Source organism: Lissotriton helveticus, chromosome 3_1 (assembly GCF_964261635.1).
Source record: "Lissotriton helveticus chromosome 3_1, aLisHel1.1, whole genome shotgun sequence".
In the NCBI taxonomy this organism is placed as follows: Eukaryota; Metazoa; Chordata; class Amphibia; order Caudata; family Salamandridae; genus Lissotriton; species Lissotriton helveticus.
Window position 1 is genome coordinate 715,839,546 of NC_136061.1, and position 12,469 is coordinate 715,852,014.

At 44.9% G+C, this 12,469-nt stretch overlaps 1 protein-coding gene across 1 annotated transcript in view; it reads left to right on the forward strand.

Annotated features, from left to right (window-relative positions):
* DEPDC7 (DEP domain containing 7) overlaps positions 1 to 12,469 on the forward strand; it is a 310,449-nt gene that overhangs the window by 52,685 nt on the left and 245,295 nt on the right. The window lies entirely within an intron of this gene.

The window sequence follows — 12,469 nt, forward strand, 5'->3', positions numbered from 1 at the left end:
CATCATCAATCTGTGCAACCATTTAACAACTGGTTCAAATATGTTCTCTCAATGTTTCAAGCTTTATTACAAATGTCACAAAAAGATGTTAATAGTTCACTTCTGTTCTTGGATTTTCGTCACAATAAAATACACTGAACATAATCTTCACAAAAGTTATTTACAAAAGTTTAAGCTATTGCCATTGTAAATTACAATAACTTTTATTTAAGTAATAATTATTAAAAAAAATAAAGCCATTGTTGATTGTAATATCAATACATCCAAGTCACGTAAATACAACACATTGCATTACAAATGCTATAGGTGTCACATTTACGGAAGTTAAAACTATTGGCATTGTAAATGACAAAGCTATTTATTTTGCTATTTTCAAAACCAACACATAAATAAAATATTTGTCATTTACAATACCAATAGCTCAAACTTTCCTAATGTGAGACCTTTTGCATTGGGACTCGCTTTTTGCCTCCTTTTGCTCGCCTGCCCTCATTGCAGCCCAACTTTCCTCGGTGGGACAGGGGTCCCGAGGTCTTCACAGTAAGCACTCTTTCATCTCCGCGCCACCGGGTCGTTGCTGCGCCCAGGGGGACTACAAGCCCCAGAAGTCCTGCACCTGCTGCCCAGCTGCTGCTGCTTGAGAGGGGGAGGCACCACCACAGCCCCGGAGGAGCACAGCTCCCTAGCTGAGCGTTTGAGGGGGGCTACTGCGAAAAGAAAGCGAGGAGCAGTCCGTGCTGAAGTACAACAGAAAGGGAAGAAGGCTAAGAGTTGTGCGCAAGGCACTCGGAAGGAGAGTGTTACTGATGACCCCACAATTGCAAATACCTTTCAAGGAGCCCAGCCAGGGGGGACTGCCCTAAATAGTGCTGACCCAGTGGCTGTAGTGGGATCTTTTCAGACTGAGGAATCATTCTGGAGGAAGATGGAGGTCCTTTTAATGGCCCACCTGGAGCCCCTCGGGATAGACTGAAAGCAATTGAACAGAGACTGCGAAGGGAGTAATAATGTGTACTTTGGGCAGCATTGATGACAAGATAGAGAGGGGTAATCATTTGAAGAATATTGAAAGGGAGGGTGCCACTGCTCTAACTTACTGCCATATCCATGACGGATTGCTCTGCGCAACTGCCAGTGAGAGACAATTCAGGGGGGGGAAACAAGAGGTAAGGGAACGATCGATTCTGACAGGGTACAGGGGGCACTAGGTAATGAAGAGATGGAAAGAAATATTGCAAAGAAACCGCAGCCCCATTTAGATCTGCCCCCAGACTGTGCACCATACGTGGTGGTCCTGACGGGGGTCCCTGAGTTAAAAGTGGAATTAGAAGAATCGTACGACCAATTGAAAAATAAGATAATACATTGGTTAAATTGTAATAGACCTTTGCCCCGAGAGGCCCACTGTAAGATCCTCTTTGCAAGAAGAGTGAGTTGGGTAGGAAACAGGCAGAAAAACATATTATGGGATTGTATTGTGAATTTTAAAGACCCTAAAGTAGCACAGCATGTTACCAAGGATCCCCAGATATGCACGCAATCAAACATACAGGCACAAAATCTAAGCTATTTCTACAAGTCTGAAAACACTGGGCCCATGGTAGGGCTTCGGGAAGACCCTAGGGGGGTGGATGGTGCAGCCAAATAGAGGGCGGGGAAGGAACCACAGAGAGCAGGGTCAGTGCTTGGGCAATGATGCTCAGGGAGCATATACATACGAGAATCAGGCTGCTCGAATGAGGGAAAGGTATGCTCTCCCGTTAAATATGCGCCATTGGGTTGGGGTAGACATCTCAGTGAAGTAGATTGACTACCCAAGGACAAGATAGGTAGGGAAAGGGAGCCACAGCGAAGATCAGTAGGGGAGTCCCTAAAAGGTGTACATCCAAATATGAACTATCTGGCATCATGCAACTTGCATCAAGTCAGACCCATAGTTACTCAAACACCCAGTGAGCCCCTCATAACCGCTGGAGCTCCTAACAGTGGTCATTTGAGCACCCTCGAATTAGTGTCCTGGAACGTGGCGGGCCTATCAGCTAAATTCCAAAACACTGAGTGGCTGGAATATATCAACAGATTTAATATAATTTGTGTTCAGGAAACCTGGGAAGTGGAACCGACTAATTTCAATTTGGTCGGGTTCAAATCCTTTGGTGTCCCAGCAGGTAGATCCACGTCAGGGAGAGCAAAGGGTGGTCTCTTAATATGGGCTCACCTGAGTTTCGAAGGGACCTGGAAGGACCTAAATTGGAACTCTGACTGTATGATTGTTGTACTGTTCAAATGCAAAGACCTTAACTTAATGCTAGTCAATTTCTATAATGTGGGAGGATGTAGAGTTGGAGGAAAGACTGGTGTCACAGAGAGCGGGATCAGGGTGCTACGGGCCCATCGATTCTAATAGCAGGGGATTTTAATTGTCATTTGTGTCCGAAACTGATACCATTTACGAAAGATTGGGCATCTTGTAATGTGGAAGAGGGAGCCCACTTTGATCACACGGTTGAAGGAAGGGAACTAAGTAGGGTGTTGAAAATGTACAATATGGAACACTCAATGGATCTGTTACCCATTAAACCCAATAGGCAGGTTAACCCTACCTTCAAAGGAGGAGGACACAGTTCATATATTGATTTTATACTTGTATCGGACCTGTTAAAACGGAGAATTCTGGGGTTTACCATTGATTGTATCGGTTTTAGCGATCATAACCCACTAACGGTGACGGTGGCAGTGTCAAGTGGTAGAAAGGTAATAAGGAGGGAGGCTGAAGATATTAGGGTGAGGGCTACGGATCAAGGGCGGCGCCTAAAATGGTCCAAGCTCAATGGCGATAGTTTTTATAAATCACTTTTGGTAGAGGGGAAACAGCAAATAGAGGTATGTTTAAATTTAGAGGTCAATGGGACCCCGCTCGTCGAGGCATTCGTAGAGATAGGGCGGCTAGTAGATCGCCTAATGCATACGACGGGGTGGGTTAAGAAGATGATCGAGCCTAAATGGTTTGTTAGAGGGTGTTCCCTAGCTCATAAGAATTTAAGAACTGCTCTCAAACACAAGCAAAGAGACAATCAAAGGGTTATGCAGTGCAGACTAACCTACAAACGGGCAGTAAGGCGCCGGAAGAATGCGCTTCAAACCCAAACGTGGGAAGATCTCAGAGGAGCGGCAGAAAGAAGAGCTCTTTCCACTTTCTGGACGATAGTTAACAGGCCCTGTTTTCAAGATGGAAATAGCCCACAGATAGCGTCAAATGTGCTCCGTGAACAGTGGGTGGACCACTTCAGAGGATTATATAATAGGGGGACCATCAAGACTGAGGAGCACGAGGCGATTGGGGGGGGGGGACAGAGGCGCCCGAATTTACACTAGAGGAGATTGGGGGGCATCAAGGGCCTGACACGAAATAAAGCCCCAGGCCGGGATGGGATCCCGCCGGACCTCTTTCTGAGTAAAGTGGAACTGTGGGGCCCAGTTATAACGAGTGATAAATGCGGCCATACTTTCGGGGGCTACCACGCTCATAGTCAACGGCCACAATAGTACCCATTTTTAAAAAGGGGAGCAGGGATTCCCCAGTGTTACCGCCCCATCTCACTGATAGATGTAACAGCTAAAGTGTTGGGCAGGGTTGTCATGAATCACCTGATGAGTTGGGAAGAGGAACACCATATTCTCACTGATTTATCCAGTATGGTTTTCAGGCCTGCAGATCCACATCCGACCAATGCTTAAATTTATATTTATTGGTTACAAAATATACAGTAGCCAATAAGGAAAAGGTTTCTTTAGCATTCATGGATCTGGCTGCGGCCTTTGATTGCGTGAATAGGGAAAAGTTGTGGGCCATAATGTCCAATTTAGGGGTAGATGCTGGCCTTATCAGGATTTTGAGTGCCCTTCACTGGAACACATCTGCTAAAGTGAGGTACAATCTGGAGGGAGGGAATACCGAGTCCTTCAGGTGTACCAGTGGGGTTAGGCAGGGGGCATTTTGGCCCCCTCTTTTGTTCTCGCTATACATTAATGGCCTAGAACAGTTTTTAATTAGACTAAAAGTGGACTCACCCAGAATATGAAGCAGACCAATTCCCGTCTTGCTCTATGCAGACAATGCGGTCTTGCTGGCACGTACCCCACGCGGACTGCAGCGGCTGATAGACGGGTTTGTAGACTTTATGAATAGTTTAGATCTATCTGCCAACCTGTCTAAATCATATGTCATGGAAGTGGGGCCCAAAAACATGGGAACATTTTTTAATTACAAAATAGGTACAGCAAGTTTAGTGAAGGTACAGACCTTTTCATACTTGGGAATTTTATTTGATAGGAGCTTACATTTTAAACCATTGATTGAGGAACGCTGTAACAAATTAGTATCAAGCTCAGGGGCAATAATGAATTTTGGTCGCAGATTGGGGCGATGGTCACCTGAGCAGATGCTGACTTTATACAACTCCATCTGTTACGCAAATGTGGCATATGGGGCAGAACTATGGGGGATGGTGAAGGTATCTAAGTTGCAATTTGAGGAAAATAAACACCTGAGAAGGCTCCTCAAAGTACCCCAGAGTGCCCCCTCCCATATTCTGCACGAAGAATTGGGCTGTGAATACTTAGAGGATAGGGTGGGGAGCAGGCCTCTCGTTGCTTGGCTAAAGATTTGGGTCAACCCACAAGCCAGTCTGACAAAACCGATAATAACTGACTGCCTTGGGAGGGAGAAGGGAATGTCCATCCCATGGCTCAAATATGTGAAGGGTGGTTTGGTGAGCATCGGGTGTGAGGATCTTTTTCCAACACTATCCCGTATAACAAAACGGGACCAGGTCAGAGTAAAGGAGATGCTTCTGAAACATAAAGCCATAGCACGAGAAGTTAAGGATAGAAACAAACAGTCAGTTAAGGCACATGCTGTAGTGAGGTCCTGCAGAGGTTTGGAGCCGTACCTCACCCTTATACAGAACGCCCAGGATAGGTTTTTATTTACACGTTTTAGGCTCAACCTTTTACATCCCCTACTAGCCGAGCCGGTGGATTTTACTAATTCAGTTGAGTCAAAGGGTCCCTGCGGCTGCGATCATCGATCTCCGCAGGATACCCTTCATTTTGTATTATTATGCCCATTTTATCTAATGCCCAGGCATCTCTTTTTAATACGTTTGTTTAAAAAGGCCAATCTTAGACATATGAAGGATGCTCTCGTATTTTTACAAATGGCCCGAGATCCCCTGACCCTATTTTGTGTGATACACTTTTTAAGAGCATCAGCTAAACTAAGAGACACCAGAGGTATCTGCTGAGCAAACACCACCATAATTTGGATTGGAATTTGGGAGGGGAGTATGTTTGTCTCATATATGATTTGTGTACTGTATCTCTTCTGATGTGTCTTTTAATTGTACATGTTGGCAATTTTTTTTTTATTGTACTTGCATGGTGTTATTGAAAAATGCCGAATAAAGAATGTGACTGACTATTGCATTGCAAATGCTTGTTTTTAAGGGATATTGTGCCTTGCGATAATTAAGCACTAGGACAGGCAGAAGGGGAACCTCTGAGAATTTGTAAGGGGGCGTTGTTTCGAGGAGGGGGGGTTGCTGAGCACAGGTTGTATGATGTTACAACGCATACTTTTACAACTCATGCCTTTACAATGCATTTTTCACATCGCAACATCCTTTACAACGCATTCCATTACATCGCATGACACCATCGCATTTTAAGAAACTACCTTTACAACGCATTCCATTAAATTGCATACTACCTTTACAACGCATACCATTACATTGCATTTATGGTAATGAGTGGATAGTATAGGGGTAAAAAGTACTATTCTAACTCCAGGGTGGTGCAACAGTAGGATAAGTGTTGGATAGTGTAAGGGTACTATGCGTTGTAATGGTATGCGTTGTAATGGTATGCGTTGTAATGGTATGCATTGTAGTGTCAAGCGATGTAATGGTTGCGTCGTAATGGCATGCGATGTAGGGAATGTTGCGATGTAATGACTGCGTTGTAATGGTAGTGCGATGTAACAGTTGCGTTGTAAAGGTTGTTTCCCCCGAGCACAAGAAGCATAGCCTTTAGGGTCCTGTTTCGAGGGAGGTAAGAAAATGGATGACCGCCAATGGCGGGTTAGAGTGCGATTGCACCTTTGGACTTAAAGGTATTTTGAAATTAATTAGTGCACACTCTAGTAGTAAGTCGGGATACCACTCATCAAAAATTCCTGGTCGCAAAAGTGACATGTCTGGTCGCAAAAGGCTGGTCGCAATTTTGACAGCTTTTGACATGTCTGGTCTTAAACTTCTGGTCTCAATTTTGACAGTTTAAGACTGGCCTTAAATTTAACAGCTAGGGCTGCAAAAATGGACATGCCCAGGAGTGCTCAGGCCTGGTCTTAAACAGTCCTGGCCTTAAACTGCTGGTCTCAAACAAGTGACAGGTGGCCCGTGTGTTGACAAGGACCGACAGGTGCCCCGGAAGGGGCGTATGAGTCACAGGGGGGCGGGTTGTTTTTTGGAGGTAGAGGCGTGGCAAAGCAGCCCTATGGCCATGTGTCCCTTTTGTGGTGTAGAGGTATACGCCTCTTTTAGGGGTGGTGATTTCTTTGAATACATATAAGCCTTTGTCAGGAGCCTGGGGTAGCAAGCAGCCGCTGGACAACGTGAAGGGTCACCATGGCAGAAAGGAAGAGCTACAAACCATTTGAGAGAAAACATTGGTTTGGTGGCTCAGTGATCCCCGTCAGTAGCTTTTACAGAACCAGACCTGCGGTAATGGAACATAATGCTCAACCAGGAGAACCTTATGGCTGTGGGTTTGCTAAACAATGGCCGAGCCGGGTGGACCCGATTAAGTGTTACAGCAGCTCTAGCGAGTGTTCGAGTGACGGTTTGGCGTCTGAGCAAAGCATGCTCTTGGAGTTGGAGGATGAGGAAGAATCCATAGTTCCTCCTAATACACCCGTCTATGAAACCATGGATGTTCACATGACGAGTCCTCAGGAAGTAGGTGTGCAACAGCCTGGTACAAGCGTGGAAGATGAGGGCTCACCAATGGATATTACCGACTCTCAAGATGTCAGAGTAGCCGACGCGGGGTTTGAAAATGTGGAGGTGAGTTAAAATGTTAGGAGCAACTATTTTGCATAAGGATGTATTTTATTTCTTCAACTACCAAACGTTAATCTTACTTTTGGCCCCTCTAGAGAGCACCAGCTCCTAACACACCCATCTATGAAACCCCGGATGTTCACATGACGAGTCCTCAGGAAGTAGTTGTGCAACAGCCTGGTACAAGCGTGGAAGATGAAGGGTCCCCAATGGATATTACCGACTCTCAAGATTTCAGAGGCGCTGCAGAGGATGGTGAAAATGTGGTGGTAAGTCAAAAAAAAAAAAATGTTAGGAGTAGACCCTTTACATGAACGTTTGTTGTCTTTCTAACGCTAACGGGTTGTCAATATTTATCTTTTGAACCTAGGATGAAACACCGAAAAGAACTGATGCCCAGGGGCAGACTGCAAAAGGTCGCAGCTTGAATCTGTCTTGTATATGCTGTGCAAACCAGACGGGGAGTTCCACAAATCTGGGGACACCTATGTCTAAGGAGTGTGAAGAGTGTTCTAAGAACGACGACTCTGAAAAACCAACGCCAGGGTTCACCAGAGTTGGGTTCACCACTGATGACATATCAAGTGTTAAAGGTTTCGCAGCTGTGGTTGTATACACATGCGTCAAAAGGGACTATTACAGCCTGTGTTTCGGCCATCGTATTAACGACCCTGAACAGGGGGCGCACGAGTGTCTATCCGGATCATACAGAGACCGTGTAATCCGGTACATATGTAGTATGCTAGACCCGTACAAGATGCATAAACTGCTAAGGGTGGTGCACGGCCTGAGCGCTGAAAATAGTTTTGTCCATCCGAACATGCTGAAGATCATGATAGCGACAGTCAAGGAGATACGCTATGCCAACGACCCCTACGCAAAACTAAGAAGTATGCCAGGCACAGGTGTGTGTTGTGACAAAAAGATGGCACAGAGACTTATAGAAAGGCGCATGTGTAATCTGTATCTAAAAAACAGAAAAGTGGTATCCTTGGCACCACAAAGGCTGTTTTATAATAGATAAGGCCTGATGTATTGTGACCTTATAGCGTGCATTTAAAGTAATGTAGTAGAATGTTACACCCTCAAGATACCTTTATGTAAACCATACTTGCTATGTAATAATGTAAAATGTCTGTGATATGGTAATACTCATTCTTTTTTAATAAAATGTTCTTACACAAAACAAGCGTCTTTCATTTCCTGTACTGTAATGCCCGCTAACATGTCGGAGGGCCTGTTAAGAAAACTTTATTATGATACAAGAGGGGTTGGCAGCTTTGGAAGCGGCGCAGCTCTATATAGAAGGGCTGTGGCTGAAAAGGAGTCTGTAAGCAGAGAAGCTGTGAAGACATGGTTATCAGGAGAGGAGGCATATTCACTACATAAACCTGCCAGAAGACGTTTTAAGAGGCGACCCACAATCGTTAATGCGTGTATAGATTATCAGTGGCAAGCGGACATAATCAGCCTTCAAGATATAGCAAAACATAACGACGGTGTGTGTTATATATTAACAGTCATAGATGTGTTGTCCAAGTATGCGTATGCAGAGGCGATGCGTGATAAAAGTGGAGCTAGCGTCACAGACGCTTTTAAAGCCATCTTCGATAAGGGGCGTATTCCTCAAAAACTACAAACAGACGCAGGAAAAGAATTCTTAAACAAGTCATTTCAGAAATTATTAAAGCAGCATAATGTTCAACATTTTGTAACACACACGGAGGTAAAAGCAGCGGTTGTAGAAAGGTTTAACAGAACTTTAAAGTCTAAGATGTGGCGGTATTTTACGGCCAACAATACATACAGATACGTGGATGTTCTACAGGCTTTTATAGCTGTATATAATGCCAGTTATCATAGGACCATCAAAATGGCACCTGAAGAGGTAACAACTGATAATTCGTTAACTGCCTGGAGAAACGTGTATGGGTCTAACTTTGGTACAAAGGTGAAGAAGTCTGTTTTTAAAAATGGTGATCACGTCAGGATTTCAAAACTGAAAGGAGTCTTCACGAAGGGTTACCAACAGACCTTTAGTGATGAAATATTTATAGTGGAAAGTGTGGAGCTTAAGGAAGGGGTGTATATTTACAGGCTAAAGGACTACGATGGGGAAACGGTGTCAGGATCCTTTTACAAGGAAGAGTTACAAAAGGTGCCCGATGATCCAAACCGCGTGTATAGGGTTGAAAAGGTTCTGAAAAGGAAAGGTACCGGTGCTAAGAGCCAGGCATATGTCAAATGGCGCGGATGGCCTGAGAAATTTAACAGTTGGGTGTTGGCCAGCTCCCTGAAGGGTGTGTGAACTAAAAGCCGCTGCGACGATGGAGACTACACCCTTTTATATAACCTTACCATCCAACGCTTCTAAGGACATGTTCCCCAACAATCAGATTTCTAATTACACCGTCAAATTGGCTAAGGCTGTGGACCTGAAGGGGGACTGGGAGGTCGCCCTAACAGAAATACAATACCCTAGAACATGGAATACATTTACAGCGGCTGAAACCAAGTTTTACATCAAGAGGGACCAGGACCCCATGGGCATACACACATCCTTCCCACCAGGCTACTACCCACACGTAACAAGCATTATCGAAGCCATCCACAAATCCATAGCCAGTATAGAACCACATCCGAATATTCATCTGGTGCTAGATAATGTGAGAAGGAAGGTGTTTCTTAAATCCATAAATCGAAACACCCTGTTTAACTGTTCAGGTAAATTAAGAAGGATTTTAGGGACAGTACAACATGTGAAAAGCCCCGTGGAACAAGATCACACGTGCCCCGATATTAATGGGGGGTTCTACACGCTCTATGTGTACAGCGATATTGTAGAGTCTCAGAGGATAGGTGATAGTTACTCGCCGTTGTTAAGGTGGGTGCATGTACAGGGTGATAATAATACCATGGTCAACATACAATTTAACAAACCCGACTACGTCGCAGTTTCTAAAAACCATTTTGACACTATTTCAATTATGATCTACGATGATCAGTCTGAGCCGGTGGCCTTTAAATACGGGAAAGTTATTGTCAAGCTTCATTTAAGGCCTAGACACGACAGAGGGTATTAAGCAGCCATCATGGTGGTTATGAAAACCTACGGAGATCCGTCTATGTACAGAGACTATTACAGAAGTCAAGCCGGTTATGGAGGACCACCGTACTTTCAAGGTTCACCTGTTATGTACGGGGCTGGATTAGGGGGATTCTTTAGGAGTCTGTTTAGAAGAGCTATGCCTTTCCTGAGAAGAGGCTATGAAATTGCAAAGCCTCATGTTAAGGCTGCTGCCACGAACATTGCCCAGGAGGTGGTGGGGTCTGTTACATCGGCGGTTGCAGAGCGCATGAACAAGCAACCTCAAGAAGGAGCTGGTTTGATGTATAAGCCACGCGCTAGTGTCAAAAGGAAACTGCGTGTTTCCAGACGCAGGGGTCCCCCAGCCCCCTATAAAAAAAGGAGGACCTCTTCAAAACGTCCTCAGAAAAGAAGAGCTCCAAGACGGAAGAGAGCTGTGAAGAAGCGAACCGGCTCTAAAGTAAATATTTTTTAAAGACTTGTAAACACAGCCATGGCCTTCGTACATTGTGGATCTGGAGAGTGCGCCAAATCAGAGTTAGACTTGTTTAGTCTAAAACCTACGCAGACAAGCATCGAAAACAGCTTCTTCATGGAGGTGTCACCTTTAGCAGCATTGACACCTCTGGCACCTATAGAGTTTTATGTGTCAGGGGCCACGGATATGTATTTGGATCTCAACAACACTCTGCTGCATCTTATGTGTAAAATCGTAAAAGCGGATGGGTCCGACATTGCCGACGACGCTAAAGTGGCACCGATCGCTTACCCTCTAGCTACCATGTTTAATCAAGTGGACATCACCCTGGGCGACCGACTTATCACCCAGAACGATAACATGTACGCCTACAGAGCCTACATAGAAAGCATTCTAAATTACAGTAGCGAAGCCCTTGACACACAACTTTCAGCGGGTCTCTTTCACAGGGATACACACGGTCAGTTTGAAATCACAGCTCTGGATGGTGATAATAAGGGCTTTATAAAAAGAGCGGGGCATGCTGCAGCCAGCCGTACCTTTGACCTCCTGGGGCGCATACATTCGGACCTCTTCTTCCAAGATAAACTGCTCATCAACGGAATTGATCTTAAGATCAAGCTCAATCGCAACAAGGACTCATTCTGCCTCATCAACGGGGATGCTGAACAGTACAAGCTGAACATACTGTCTGCGAGTCTGTTTGTAAAGAGAGTGAAAGTGTCCCCGAGCGTCAGGTTAGCGCACGCCGAAGCTTTGCAAATATCCAACGCCAAGTACGCTGTGGAAAGAGTAGCTCTGAAGGTATTCAGCATCCCTGCAGGTACCCGCTTAACACAACAGCAGAATTTATTTCTGGGACAGCTACCAAAACTCATCATCATAGGGTTTGTGGACAATACAGCTTTTAGTGGCACCTATGGCTCAAACCCCTTCAATTTTAAACACTACAACATCAACTACGCAGCGCTGGTCCACGAGGGCAATGTGATTCCTGCAAAACCCTACACCCCCAGTTTTGAAGCAAGGCATTACATCAGGGAATATCAAGGACTGGTTTCGATAACAGGAAAGCATCAAAGGGACTGCGGTGTAGCCGTGTCAAGAGAAGGCTATGGCCGTGGATACACACTGTTCGCATTCGACCTGACACCGGACATGGAAGATGGCGATCACTACAACCTGGTCAAAAATGGGAATCTAAAAGCTGAAATACGATTCGCAGCTCCACTACAGACTAATGTGAACATGGTCGTATTCTCTGTATTCGACAGCATCATTCAGATCAACCACGCAAGGCAGATTTTGTTTGACTATCTTTAAAAACATTGGTGAAATGGATACGGTGCAGATACGTGACTTCTTAAGCAGACATAAATACGCCAGGAAATACTTTTTGGGTGTTTTCCCTAGCGATGGGTTACCAGGCGAAATAGGGGCAGAAAGGCCCTGCACCCTAGTCTTTAACACAGACCCGCATGACCAGGCTGGGACACATTGGGCGGCCATGTTTATAGATGTTGATAAGGTTATAGTGTTTGACAGTACCGCAGAGTTCCCTGAGCACAGACTCTATACAACTCCTATATTCAAGTTTGTGAAAAAAGCTGCAGCTGTGGTGGAGTATAACAAACTAAGGGTGCAGGATTCCATGGCCATCACATGCGGGGAACATTGTATTTATTTTATCAGTAAAATGTCACAGGGTCTTTCGTTTAGAAATTTCTTAAATCTATATCCGGGGGATCTTGTTAACAATGACCGTATAGTTGCGAAATATGT